Raw genomic sequence first — 12935 nt, 5'->3', positions numbered from 1 at the left:
CACGGCGGCCCACATCTCCAGCAACATACTCATATTTTTTCACCACCCATTTGAAAAATGCACAGGTCTCTCGTTGATGGCCAGCACCGACATACACTTTTAGACACACCTCTCACCACAAGTTCTAGAATTGCGAACTTTAGAGCAGGGGAGCTACGTTCGAATCTCGGCATCGGCTCAACCTCCTGTGATTCCAGGCAAATCGCTTTGACTCCCCGTGCCTACCACAAATGAATTTGTCCTTCTGTAATGTAATTTGGTCTCATGCCATGATGTCGAGTTAGTGCCATATAATATTGCAAGGAAAAAAAAAGTAGGGAAACTCGAGTTCACACACTACTGAACGCGCACTCTTAAGTGCATCAGCAGTGCACTGTGAATTGGAGCGTTTCACAGGCCTGTCACAGATAAGAAATGCTATCAAAACGAAATCCTACAAAACAATATACTACTGGCCGGCAGCAATTCATACACGGACAACGTCGGGACCGGCTGCTAGTAGATATATATAGGCGGGGGAACGCTTTTGCTTCTTTTCAAATGTTAATTGAGAAGCTTGACTCGTACCCCCCCCCACCTACAAAGGAGATGCCACTAGTGCAAAAAGGTAAGGGGCCGTGGAAGGGATTCAGACAGAAGCCCTTCTGTAATGATCGTGCCGTGAAGGCTGCCTCTTCATAGTTTGAATACCCCATGAACATTGCGGCAAGGGAAGAACTCACCTGACTGTTGATGTAAAGAGGACCATGACAACAACAATGCTTGTGCCCGAATATCATCACCACTATGGAGTCAGCAGCAGTGGATTTCCAGCATGCATTGTAACAACTGGCACAATGTATTGTGGGACGAGAAGTTCATAGATTACAGCCACATGACCAAATCATTTAAAATCACGCCGCGCGCACTTGGGCGCTTTCTCTGGTCTGTGATCAAGATAACCAGCCGAAACATCAGAGCCATTAATTTAAGTTTGGAGCTCTCAAAGGCTCCATGTATTTTTGCTTAATTTGCATCTGACATTGCAATTTTTTTTATCTCCTCTGTAAGTGTGATCAAAAGCCCCTCCTATATCTGTCTGCTTTATGGGGTGTGGCAATTTACCACCTTCTTCTTGAAGTGGGACTGTCACTGTATACGTCGTGTTTTTGGAGCTTAGTATCACCTCCTACAAAGTTTGAAACCAATTTGCCAAAGGGAGATCCTGCATTGCCCCACCTCAGATTGCTCCAAACTTTATGTGCTTATTAGCGGGACAGATCCAGAAGTTGTAAGTCAGGTGTTTTTTTCAGTCTCTGGTACTTTAAACTAAGACCTTAAAGTAAGACCTTAGGGACAGCGGAATCTTAGTCCTCCCACCCAATATATCTGTTGTGTTTCTAGGGTTATGACAATTTTTTGCTTAACAAGATAAGAAGGTGTTTAGTCTTTGGTAAGCAAATTTGGTGCTGGCGTTGCATCTTGCACCATGGGAGTAATATTTGGAGGGGATCTACTCACTCTTCCCAGCTGTGACCCTGTCAATTCCTCCCCCTTTAACTGTATGGATGCTAAATCCATGTGGATGTTCCTTAGAGCATATCTGTTGTTACCTTTGGGTCTTTTATCAACTGCTTCTGTGTTCAGAACTTAATTTGTAGCTTTGTATTCTTCCTTTGCATCTTCCTTGCTGTGAGAAGAGATTTCCCCTACTGTTGATGTTTAGATTTTTCTCCCAGCCATCTGCTTTTTTTAGGCTCATAGGTTAACAATAAAGCTGGGGGTCACACGTTCTATGTGGCTCTGCGACTAGCATGTGCTGAAGAAGCCCCCTGAGCCCCGGAGGTGGATTCGCCCTGTCGCCTGCCGATCTTGATGCAATTGCAGGGTGGCCAGAGACCACAGAATGCCGTGAGCTATTTGCCGCACGTTTTGTGCAGTATAGCCGTGCAGCTTGAATTCCATCTACCACGATGAGACGGGATCCTGAAGTTTACTACACCAGCGCTGTCCCAGTGAGTCATGCACTCTGGAGAGACAAGACACCTTCAGACAGATCAGTAGCTGGCTGTCATGTTCCCCCTAACCAACCTAGAGAGTCAGTATTAATAGTAGGTGAATTGCTAAACACCCCATGCTTTAAACATTCAAAGCAAGTTGGAGTGACAGATTAGTGATGAAGACAAAGGCAAGAAATGTGAGGATCTTCTATTGCATACTGATAGTGATGTGCAAAAAAGTGCACTATACTGCATACTTAGATTTTTACAGGAAAACATGACTGCTGTAGTGGACGTAATCAAAAGACTAGAGTATGAAAACACCCTTGTTTACCAAGCGTTACGCGTAATTGGTGTAAATGTGAAACATCTCCTTCAGAGTAGGCTGGGTGACACCTTATGTGACTTTTGACACTGCAACATGTTTCATGTTAGAATGCTTGCCATTTGGTAAGCAAGGAAATATTGAGGAGCAATTCAGGAAATGTTATTTTACAATGCATGAGAAATGGCTTGCAATGATGTATTGAAATGTCCCTCCACCAACCATGGCATTCGAAGTCAATGAAGACTCACTGTGATACTCTGAACAATTTCTATATCGTCCATAAAGGAACATTTTCTCCGGACTTTAAAAAGTATTGCTTCATTTTTGACTGCTTCAATAACTCTGAGGGCATATGCGCCCAGTTCAATGCATATGTTGCAGAGCCTGTCCTAATGAATCACAGTCTTTGTGTGCACCAGCTTTGGCAAGGAAAGATATGTCAGAGGACAGAGAAAGCCAATTGTGCACTAGGTGTTTTGGCATTGCCCGTCTCAAGTGCCATTGCTGAAAGGGTCTTTTCACAGAGAAAAGTTAACATAGGAAGGAAAGTGCAAGCACATGTAGTATCCTTGTATCCTGTCTTTGTTTATGTGTGTCATTTTCCTCCACATGCTCAGCCAGTGGAATGTTGCTTTGATTATGTATTACGGAATTTTGGGAGTCTGTGAAGAAAAGCCACAGTTGGGAATGAGCTGAGCAGCATGCTGGCTGGTGGGCCTAGTTCAGGACTTGTACTGGACTTATCTATCTGATCTACATATCTTGTAACCATCTTCAATAAATTATCCTAAACTATATCAACTTGTCTGGACTTGATTACTACAGCACGCTTGACCAAAAACTCCATGAAGAAGTAGTGTAAGGTATACTACAACAAGTTTGATTCATAAACGTATCTTTGGAACTCATATACACTGTACATACACTGTCTATATACCATGCACTATCAGTGCTGAAAGCAAGCAATAATAAAAGCGAAATGTTCCATAAACACTGTAAATACACGATTTCTGTTGTTTTTAGTTGCACAAAAATGTGTAACCATTGATAACCACTATATTTGTATGGTATTGAAACCACTGGAAAATACTGAAAAACCCCACCAAATGTATACTTTCTGCACTACTGTAGAAAGCATACTTATGTAGGAAAAAATATAGCTTTGTAAGTAATAGGGACACTACAGGTAAGTGTGTTTCTTATCGAAATGGTGACTGTCAACAACATGTACTTCTAGAAATGAGGCTCTGATAGAACTTGTAAAACATACATCACACCAATATAGTAGCTAAGTATCTGAGTTGCTGTTGTAACTCCACTTACATTCATCACATGACACATTTAAGACTAGCAAACCAGGAAGATTAGTGTTTCTTTTACCCATGTATCTTCTCAACCATCAAATGCTAAAAATCTTATACCTGGGATATAATAAGTAGTTTAGATGAAACCCAGGTGTATCAACTGACAGGTCAGCGCTTTTTAGAAATGATAGAAACTGTTAAAGTCATACCAACTAGAATATGGAGTGGAGACTTGCACCATGATAGCATAACTGTGCATTGTTAATGGTGGTCTGCTACAAAAGAAATGCAACCATAAAGACCAAATGGGTCGGTATATATGCAATGTACGAGTTTGGTGAATGGAAGTTTCACAATTGAATGCACACACATAGGATACTAATGGGATCATTGTGAGGTTCTGACAAAAGCCAACTAGCCCGGTGAGGCTAAGGCAAAATTGACCCATGAATGTAGAGGATACTCATTTCCTTAGTGCATCCCCACCTGTTTTTAATTCATCAGGGTACCCCATGAAAAAGATTTAAACCCCAAGGATATGCTAGACTATTTTAAATCTAAGATCAAACCCATTAACCAAAGAGCTCCCTTTGCTACCAAGACTGAGCCTGTCCAGATACATTAGGTATGTTGTTTAGGACTCTATATTAAAGCTTGTCACTTGGAATTCCTGTTCGCACCCCTTGGGCATGTACAAGGAGATAGGCAGTAGGGTTTCACTCTTGTTGTTTTTGGAAAGTTTTGGGTTTATTCCAAAAGATTTTGCAGAAAAGTATCACACAGCCCTAAACTAGCTTGCTTATCAATAGTTTCTCCAAAATGGCACAAAAAGTGATAAGCAAATAAAAAATGAAACCATTTAAGAAGAAAATAATCATCCTCAATACAAATTAGGGAGCCTATTGGGATGGCGGACGGACCTGCGTCCGTCCGCCACCCCGAGGTGGAGGGACCGTCCGCAGGGGCAGCGGTGGTCCCTCCGGTGCAATTAGGATGTGACCGCCACCCTGGGAGTCACATCCTGCATCTTTAACAGTGCGGCGGGTGCTGCTTGAAGCAGCACCCGCCGCAAGGTTAAAAATGCTTACATGCTGTTTTACATTTACATGCACAAAGCGGCAGGCACCGCGCGGTGCCTGCTGCTTTTTGCATGTAAATGCTGGGGGGTACCATAGGTACCCCCCATGTGCACCCCCCACCCACGACACCCTGGGGGCCTGCAACGGGTCCCCAAACACCAAAGACCACATGCTTTTCCACGGCGGAAAAGCCGCCGTGGAAAAGCATGTTGCAATGCACATCATAATTTGGCTGACGGTGTCTTGCAGACACCGCCACCAAATAGCCCTCCACACCCCGCGGATCAGGGCGGACGGACCTGCCATTCGCCGCTGGTCCCACCACAATCCCACCGCCATCCTAATCTGGTGGTCGGTGTTTTCTGTGGCCGCGTCGGTGAATCTGCATCCTCCAGGACGGCGGTGACTTCCGCCAGCCCGGAGGATGCAGATTCACCGACATCCTAATGGACCCCTAAATTCATGGAAGAATATGAATAATAATTCTTGATGTATGTGAATTAAGGGGCTCATTATGATGGCGGGTGGACTGTTCCCCCGCCACCATAACAGTGATGAGACCGACCGCTAGACGTGCATCGGTCCCACGGGCCCACTTAGGATCCTGCTCTTTTGTCATTGCGGATGGTGCTGCTGGCTGCAGTGCCGTCTGCAATGGTAAAAGGGCATGCACAGCATTTACCTGCACCATGTGGCAGGCACCACGCAGTGCCAGCCACTTGGTGCAGGGAACTGCAGGGGTGTACCATAGGTAACCCCCAAGTGCACCCCCCACATGCCTGAGGGCCTGCAACGGGCCCCCAATGCTAAACATCGCCATCCTTTCCGTGGCAGCTTTGCGGCCATGGAAAGGCCTGTCATCACACACATCCTTATATGGCTGGCGGTGCTGCTAGGCACCACCACCATATTAGTGGCCCAAATCCGCCCGGCCAATTGGAACGATTGCTGGCCGGCGGAAAATCGGCGGATGGACTTTGCATCCGCCGCGTTGCCCCGGCGATCGTAATATGGGGGATGTATTTCACGTTACGATGGCATAACGGTCACCACTGCCGGCTCAGCGGTGGCGATCGTTACACCATCGTAATGAGCCCCTAAGTTATGACAACTTAGCATATTAGTTATCAATCAATTTAAATTTGCCACTAGAAACTCTTTTAGATCTCAGTGTGACTACTCAGAAGATTGTTGTATCTTTAGTTTGATAGACAATTTGTAAAATCATAGCTAATCCCCAGTCCTGTTAGCCACGTGCAAACTATATTTTCTTGAATATGTGCCACCTACACAGTGATATTTCAGCTTGCGAACCTTTTCTAACTTCCTGATGACTCAGATGTAGGTGGATATGACAGCTACAGCCTGATATTGTCAAGGATCTCTCAATTATATATAGACTATCTATAGGTATAATGTACTCTTCTTAACTCTACATCTAAGCCCCTTTCAGATATAGGGCAATTATTGTAACTCGATAATCTCAGCATTATACTTATCTTCACAATATTACTTTCATGCATGTCAGTGTTCTGGATACGATCTTTTGGCAGGTTAATTATTCTACACCACCTCAGAATTAAAAATTAAATGTTACAGAACATCAATTTCATGACAATATTGACAGTTGCTTTTGGGACTGCATTGTAATTTCGCATGTAGATATTACAAACACTAAACCAATGCCAGAAGTGGTTTTCTCCACATCCTTAAGGTGGCAACCTGCAGTGCATTGTGATGTGCTCGAGTATCGACTAAAAGAGCAAGGTACAAACCTTGACATATCTAGAAACGTGCCAGACAAACACACACAAGCAATAGGCTATGCTGCTCAGTTCAATAAAACTTGAGTTGAAATGCTGTCATTAAACTATCATCTTTAAGATCATCACATTGTTATTTCAAGCGCAACACTTTTGTTTACAAAGACAGTCAGACATAATATCCCTTGCTGAAGAATAAATGAATGAGTCCACGTTTTTCTAATGAAGTAACGCAATTCTTTTAACCACAAGATGAAAATCTGCTACTGATCGTGGTACGTCGGTCTGACATGGATTTTGTTGATTACATTTTATAGATATTGGGGGTTGGAATACAGCATGCACGTTGTTTGTTTGCATGATAAGGAAGCACCAGTTTTATTGTTCATATTATTATTATTTTTAATGGTTTCGCTTTTTGCCAAGACAATGAGCAGGATTGGAGCATGCAGATTAGCTATCTAGCTGTCGAGCTCGCATGACTGGGAGTGCATGTGTATGTTTTAAAAACACCAGAGACGTTAACGTCTCTTTTAACAGTATATGCACTTTGATGAGAGGCGAGATTAGGCGTCTTTGTCTTTGTTTTGGTTAATCGACATTTTCAGGTGACGCAGGGGTTTAGTTTTAAAGCATGGGATCAGAACATGATGTTTTAGCACGAAAAATGAGAGGGTCATATGCATGAACAAATGTTCCCATTGACTCAGAATGGGCAAAAACCTTTGGTGCATATGGCCCATAAGACCTGATTACGATGGCTTGTCAGCCTGTCAGTGGCAGGACCTCCACCAATGAACTACGGTTTCCACCTGCCAGATTACTGTGGTGGGAGAAAACGTGGCGGTCGTAAAGACTGACCGCCACGCTTCTGACAGCCTTTTCATTTTCCGACCACCTGTCGGAGCAGCCACATTGCCTGTCAGGCACTGTCACCGGGATTATGATATCCCTTTTATGCAGGTCAGTTTGTGCCGGTCAACCCACCACAAAACGGCAGCCGGAAATGGATTTGGGGGCCCATAGCGGGCCCTCTTTAATCCCTGGGCCTGGAGCTAGAGCACTGGGAGGCACCTATGGTGCCCTCCTACATTTTTCTGCTGCTTGTGGCAGACACCATGTGCCTGCCGGGTAGGACAGGGACATTTCAAAGGTGCATATTTAGCATTGCGGCAGGTGCTGCAACTAGCAGCACCCGCTGCAATGTTAAATATAGCAGATGCGACCGCCGCAGTGGAGGTCGCATCATAATTGCCTATGTTGGACTGCCACCTTGTAGGCAGGTGGACTCCATCCCTGGGATGATTGCGGACGAAATGAAATCCGTCCATCATCCTAATCAGGCTTATAATTCTTTTGATTACTTTGCATGGATAAGCATATTGTATTTATGCTGAAATCAATAAAAGGAGGGCACTTTTTATTCATGACGTAGGGCATTGTGAAACCACATGGATAGACAAGGCTAGATTGGACAAGATGCATTTATAAACTATCTAGTTGTTTTAGTTACCCCTGAAGAAGGGCATCTTATGCCCAAAATACATTGGGTATTAACAAATACATCATGCTTTGAAGAATGGGTGGGTAACTCTGCTCCGCCAGCAGAGTTTGTGGAGATTTGCTTACTCCGCGCTCCATGGCGAACTCAGAGTAGGCAAAAACTCTGCTTCCGTGGTGGAGAGGAGTTAGCCGCTCCCTCCCCCCTCTCAAATACTTTGAAAAAATATAAAGAAGGCACTTACCTGTGTTTCTGCTGGCCACCTTGCCTGCCCACTCTCCTTCCTGCTCCTCTTGCGTCTTCGTCATAAAAAAACCACTACGCATGTGCAAGACTTACAAAATAGGGGGTCATTAGGATGGCGGGTGGACTTAGTCCGCCTGTTATCCTATCAGTAATTGGGACAGCCCACCATAAGGGCGGGGGTCCCTTGGGGGGTATTAGGATGCACCCGCCACTGTGGCGGGCGCATCCTGCATTTTTAGCATTGTGGCGGGCGGTGCTCTCAGCACCGCCCGCCACAATGCTAAAAATGCACGTATGCATTTGCATAAACAAAGCGGCAGGCACCACGCGGTGCCTGCTGCTTTGTTTATGCAAATGCAGGGGGGTACCACAGGTACCCCCCGTGTGCACCCCCCACCTCTCCTTCACTCTGGGCACCCACAAGGGGCCCCCAAAGTGAAGACCGCATGCCGTTTGCCGCCACGAAACGGCATCTACAAAAGCCCATGTTATTATGGCTGGTGGTGTCTATTAGACACTGCCACCATATTGGACATTTTCCGCCCCGGTCACCTTGCGACCGAGGCGGAAAAGCGGCAGACAGTCTTTCCGTCCGCCGCGGTCCCCCCACCATCCTAATATAGCGGGGGGTCATTTATATGAGGATGGCGGGCGGATTACCCCCGCCAGGCCGGCGGTGGCTACCGCCAGCCTGGCGGGGGTAATCCGCCCGCCATCCTAAAGGGCCCCATAGTGGTTTTTTTATGAACAAGGACATCAATGATGCAAGACGAGCAGGAAGAAGAGCCGCCAGGCAGGCGAGGCGGAATAAACACAGGTAAGTGCCTTCTTTATATCTTTTTAAACCATTTGGGAGTGGGGAGGGAGCGGGGAGGGAGCGAAGCAGAGATACATGTAGCTCCACTGAGTTTTTTTTAAACTCAGTGGAGCTACGTGTAGAGACACTACTATTATGAAATATTTCAAGTCAATATGAATTATGGCTTAAAATGGAAGTAATAAAAAATGGATCAAACTTCAAAAGATTTTTGAATCTTATCTACTCGTGAACTTGGCAGCGCTTCCTGGGTTGGGACCTGATGAGGCACCAACATCTTGCAGTTAAGCATTGAATGTCGCCAGAATACCAAAATAAGGAGAAGAAGTCTCAGCTATTTTGCAAAGACTTGAATGCAAATGGATCACCCTGTAGGACTCTAATAGTCCCTTTTTTCTCTTTAACTGTGGCATAAGAAGAAGCATAGGAAAATTTCAATTCTTGGTTTTGTTTTTCTTGGGCTTGTCTATGCCCCTTGTAGAATCATTGAATGGAGCTTTAAGTTTTATATAGACAACTGCCCGTCTACAGCTAGCTATATAATAGTCTGCGTGGTTCCTACATTTGTTGCAACCAAGATGGTCAATTGTTTATTATAACTCTACATTTTTCGTGTGCAAGTTGTTCTGTGCAGTGAGATTTTCAATTCCTGTGATTGTTATCAGTGACTACCATACATGGAAAGGGGCGACTACTCGGTCCCCCCGAACGTATGGTTGGGGGCCCAGATCCTCCCGGGAAACCATTTTGGGCGGGGGGCGTGTCACGGCTGGTATGCCCAAAGCGGCGTAGCCGGGGCGCGCCTTTTCCCGCCCAAGAGGGGTTGTCCTAGACACCTACACCGATGGCCACGCCCAGTAGGCGTACCAGCGGAGGGTTCACGCCCTCCCGACGAGGAATAAAGAGAGCGGGAATCCAAAGAAGCATCCTCTTGTTCCTGTGCTTGGAAGCTGCACCCATCGTTGCACGTGAGCCCTCGACTGAACAAGGAGCAATTTTGAGAATTTATAATTCTTGTGTTTCTCTTTCAGCGACTTCGAGGCTAAAAGACCTAGGACCGTTTCTGATCACCTTAGAGTGAATACTCGAAAGGAATGTCTGGCAAGAAGGCAGGAAAGCAGTCCGAGACTGACCAGATGCTCCGGATGTTGGTTAACAGAATGTCGAAGATGGAACGAAACGTTGGTATGGTCCCAGCTCTCGGACGAGATATGGCGAACATGAAGAAGCAGATGGCTGGGATGAACAATCCGGGTAAACCAAAGAAGGTAATAGGCCCGGCATTGCCGGGTGTTGCCCCGGAGGGTAGGGGGAAGCGGGTCAGGAATAGGGCCCCAGGGGGGGAGGTCCCCGTCCCCGAGGTACCCCCGGTGAGCCCGGCCATTCCGGTTGAGGCCCCGGTACTCCCAGACCCGGGTCAGCCGATTCCGGTTGTGATTACGCCCGCTAGCGAGGAGGAAATGCCGCCTGAATTGGCCGCCCAGTTGGCCGCATGGCTCGGCAAGAAAACAGGGGGTGCTACGGCACCTGGAGACACGGCCGCAGAGGCCAGATTACTAATGCAGCAGTTGCGGCAGTCGCGAGATGCCGCAAAGGCGAATCTCCCTCTTGTCCCCCCACAGGTAACCCCGGAAGGACTGGCAGCTGGCGTGGAAAACACAGCAGGAAATTCAACCGAACCGGGTAAGCAGGAATTGCCAATTGCGGGGGGGGGGCTCATTGCCCTCAAGACGGGAGAGAGTGGTTCAACATATCCCGTTGGCCACGAAAGAATTAATTTGGGCTGACAAGTATGTTAATATGTTTTCTCTGTTAACTGACCATCGCGAGATGGAGTATGCTAAGACGCAGAAAGATTTGTGGCACCCGAGTGTTTGGCGAGGCAAGATGGCGGGATTCAGGGTGGATGAGACTATATCAAATTGGGCCAAGGCCTTTGCGATGTTTACTGCAATTATTGGGGAGCGTAAGCCCGAGGTATTACCCGAATTATCTTGTTATCAGGCACGTATAATGGATTTCTATGAAACATATGAGGGGAATGAATGGATGGGTTACGACATGAAGTTCCGTAAGGCCAAAGAGTACGGTTCATCTCTGACGTGGGATTGTCTCGACTCGATTTCTTGGCAGAAGCAGCTCCTGCCGGGCGCGACAAAGACGTCCTCGCCAGGCGGGAATGGGACGGGGCTTTCCCGCCAACAGCCGGCGGTGCCCTTTCGAGCGGGCGCCGGTGGCGATCACCAACCAAAGACCGGGGGCAATGGGGGAAAGCGGGGGGTCTGTTGGAGCTTTAATAGAGGTAACTGCTCCAGACCGCAAGGGGCATGTAAGTTCAGGCATGCGTGTGCGGGTTGTGGGAATTCCTCGCACCCAGAAAGTTCGTGCAGATCCAAAAATGGCGGGTCGGGAGGTAAGGGAGGGTCCAAACAAGACTGAGATGGATCACTGTGTACCGTTACCTACCCCCGTTGATATCATGGCAATAACCCCCTGGCTAAACAAATACCCTGATCATGTCTCCGCTGGGGTGTTGAGGAACGGATTCTTATATGGTTTCCGCATCCCGGCGGGGGATTTTCGTGGGGAATCACTTTGTAGAAACCAATTATCGGCTCTGCATAATCCAGCGGTGGTAGAGAAGAAGATTGAAAAAGAGGTTTTACTAGGCCGGATGGCGGGCCCGTATCAGCACCCTCCAGTAGCAAATTTTGTCTGTTCCCCGTTGGGAGTGGTCCCCAAAAAAGACCCAGGGGAATTTAGGATGATCCATAACTTGTCAGCACCGAAGGGTCTCTCGGTGAACGATGCGATTGACCCAGGAGTTTGTTCGGTGCGGTACGCATCCTTCGATGATGCCGTCACCATGTTGAATCGCCTGGGGCCCGGAGCGCTGATGGCGAAGTCAGATATCGAGTCGGCGTTCCGGTTGCTCCCGGTACACCCACAGGACCAGCGTATGTTAGGCTCTGTGTTCCAAGGACGTTACTACATGGATAGATGCATGCCAATGGGTTGCTCCATCTCTTGTGCTTATTTTGAGAAATTCAGCTGTTTTTTTGGAATGGGCGTTCACTGAGGCCACTGGGCATAGCCATGTTATGCATTACTTAGATGATTTTCTGTTCTTGGGGGCAGCCGGCGACACAACATGTGCGCAGGCACTACAGGAGTTTTGCATCCTCATGAGGGAATTCGGGGTGCCATTGGCACCAGGTAAGACGGTGGGACCATCTACTTCACTCGAGTTTCTGGGAATTGAGCTCGATTCTGTGGAGGGATGTTTCCGTTTGCCGGTAGGGAAAATAGCGAAATTTAGGGCTTCCCTGGAACTGTGCCTTAGTAAGGAGAAAGTGACCCTGCATCAGTTACAACAGGCAGTGGGTCAGCTTAACTTTGCCCTGAGGGTGATACCAATGGCCCGCCCCTTTTCACGCTCTATTGCACAGGCTATGGTCGGTCTCAAAGAAGGACACCACCGCACGAGACTGTCTGCAGAGGTTCGCCAGGACATGCGCATTTGGTTAGCATTCCTGGCGGACTTCAACGGTCGAGTAGTGTGGTTCAAGCCGCCAGCGTCTTCGGACGAGCTAGGTTTGTGGACTGACTCGGCAGGGAGGGTGGGATTTGGCGCCATTTTCGGCAACCGATGGTCGGCGCAAACATGGCCGACATGGTGGCACACCAGCGGTCTCACAAGTAACATTGGTTTCCTCGAGCTATTCCCTATATTTGTGGCTCTGAGGGCATGGCCGGACGAGTTCAGAGATCGCTTTGTGGTATTTTGGTCTGACAATATGACTGTTGTTGAATGTATAAATAATCAGGCAGCACGCTGCAAGTGGATATTAAGATTGCTGAAGGAAATTGTACTAATTTGCATGAGACTAAATGTACAATTCAGGGCAAGACATGTGC

The sequence above is a fragment of the Lissotriton vulgaris genome, chromosome 5 (assembly GCF_964263255.1).
Source record: "Lissotriton vulgaris chromosome 5, aLisVul1.2, whole genome shotgun sequence".
In the NCBI taxonomy this organism is placed as follows: domain Eukaryota; kingdom Metazoa; phylum Chordata; class Amphibia; order Caudata; family Salamandridae; genus Lissotriton; species Lissotriton vulgaris.
The sequence above is the reverse complement of the archived record's forward strand: the minus strand, read 5'-3'. Positions refer to the sequence as shown.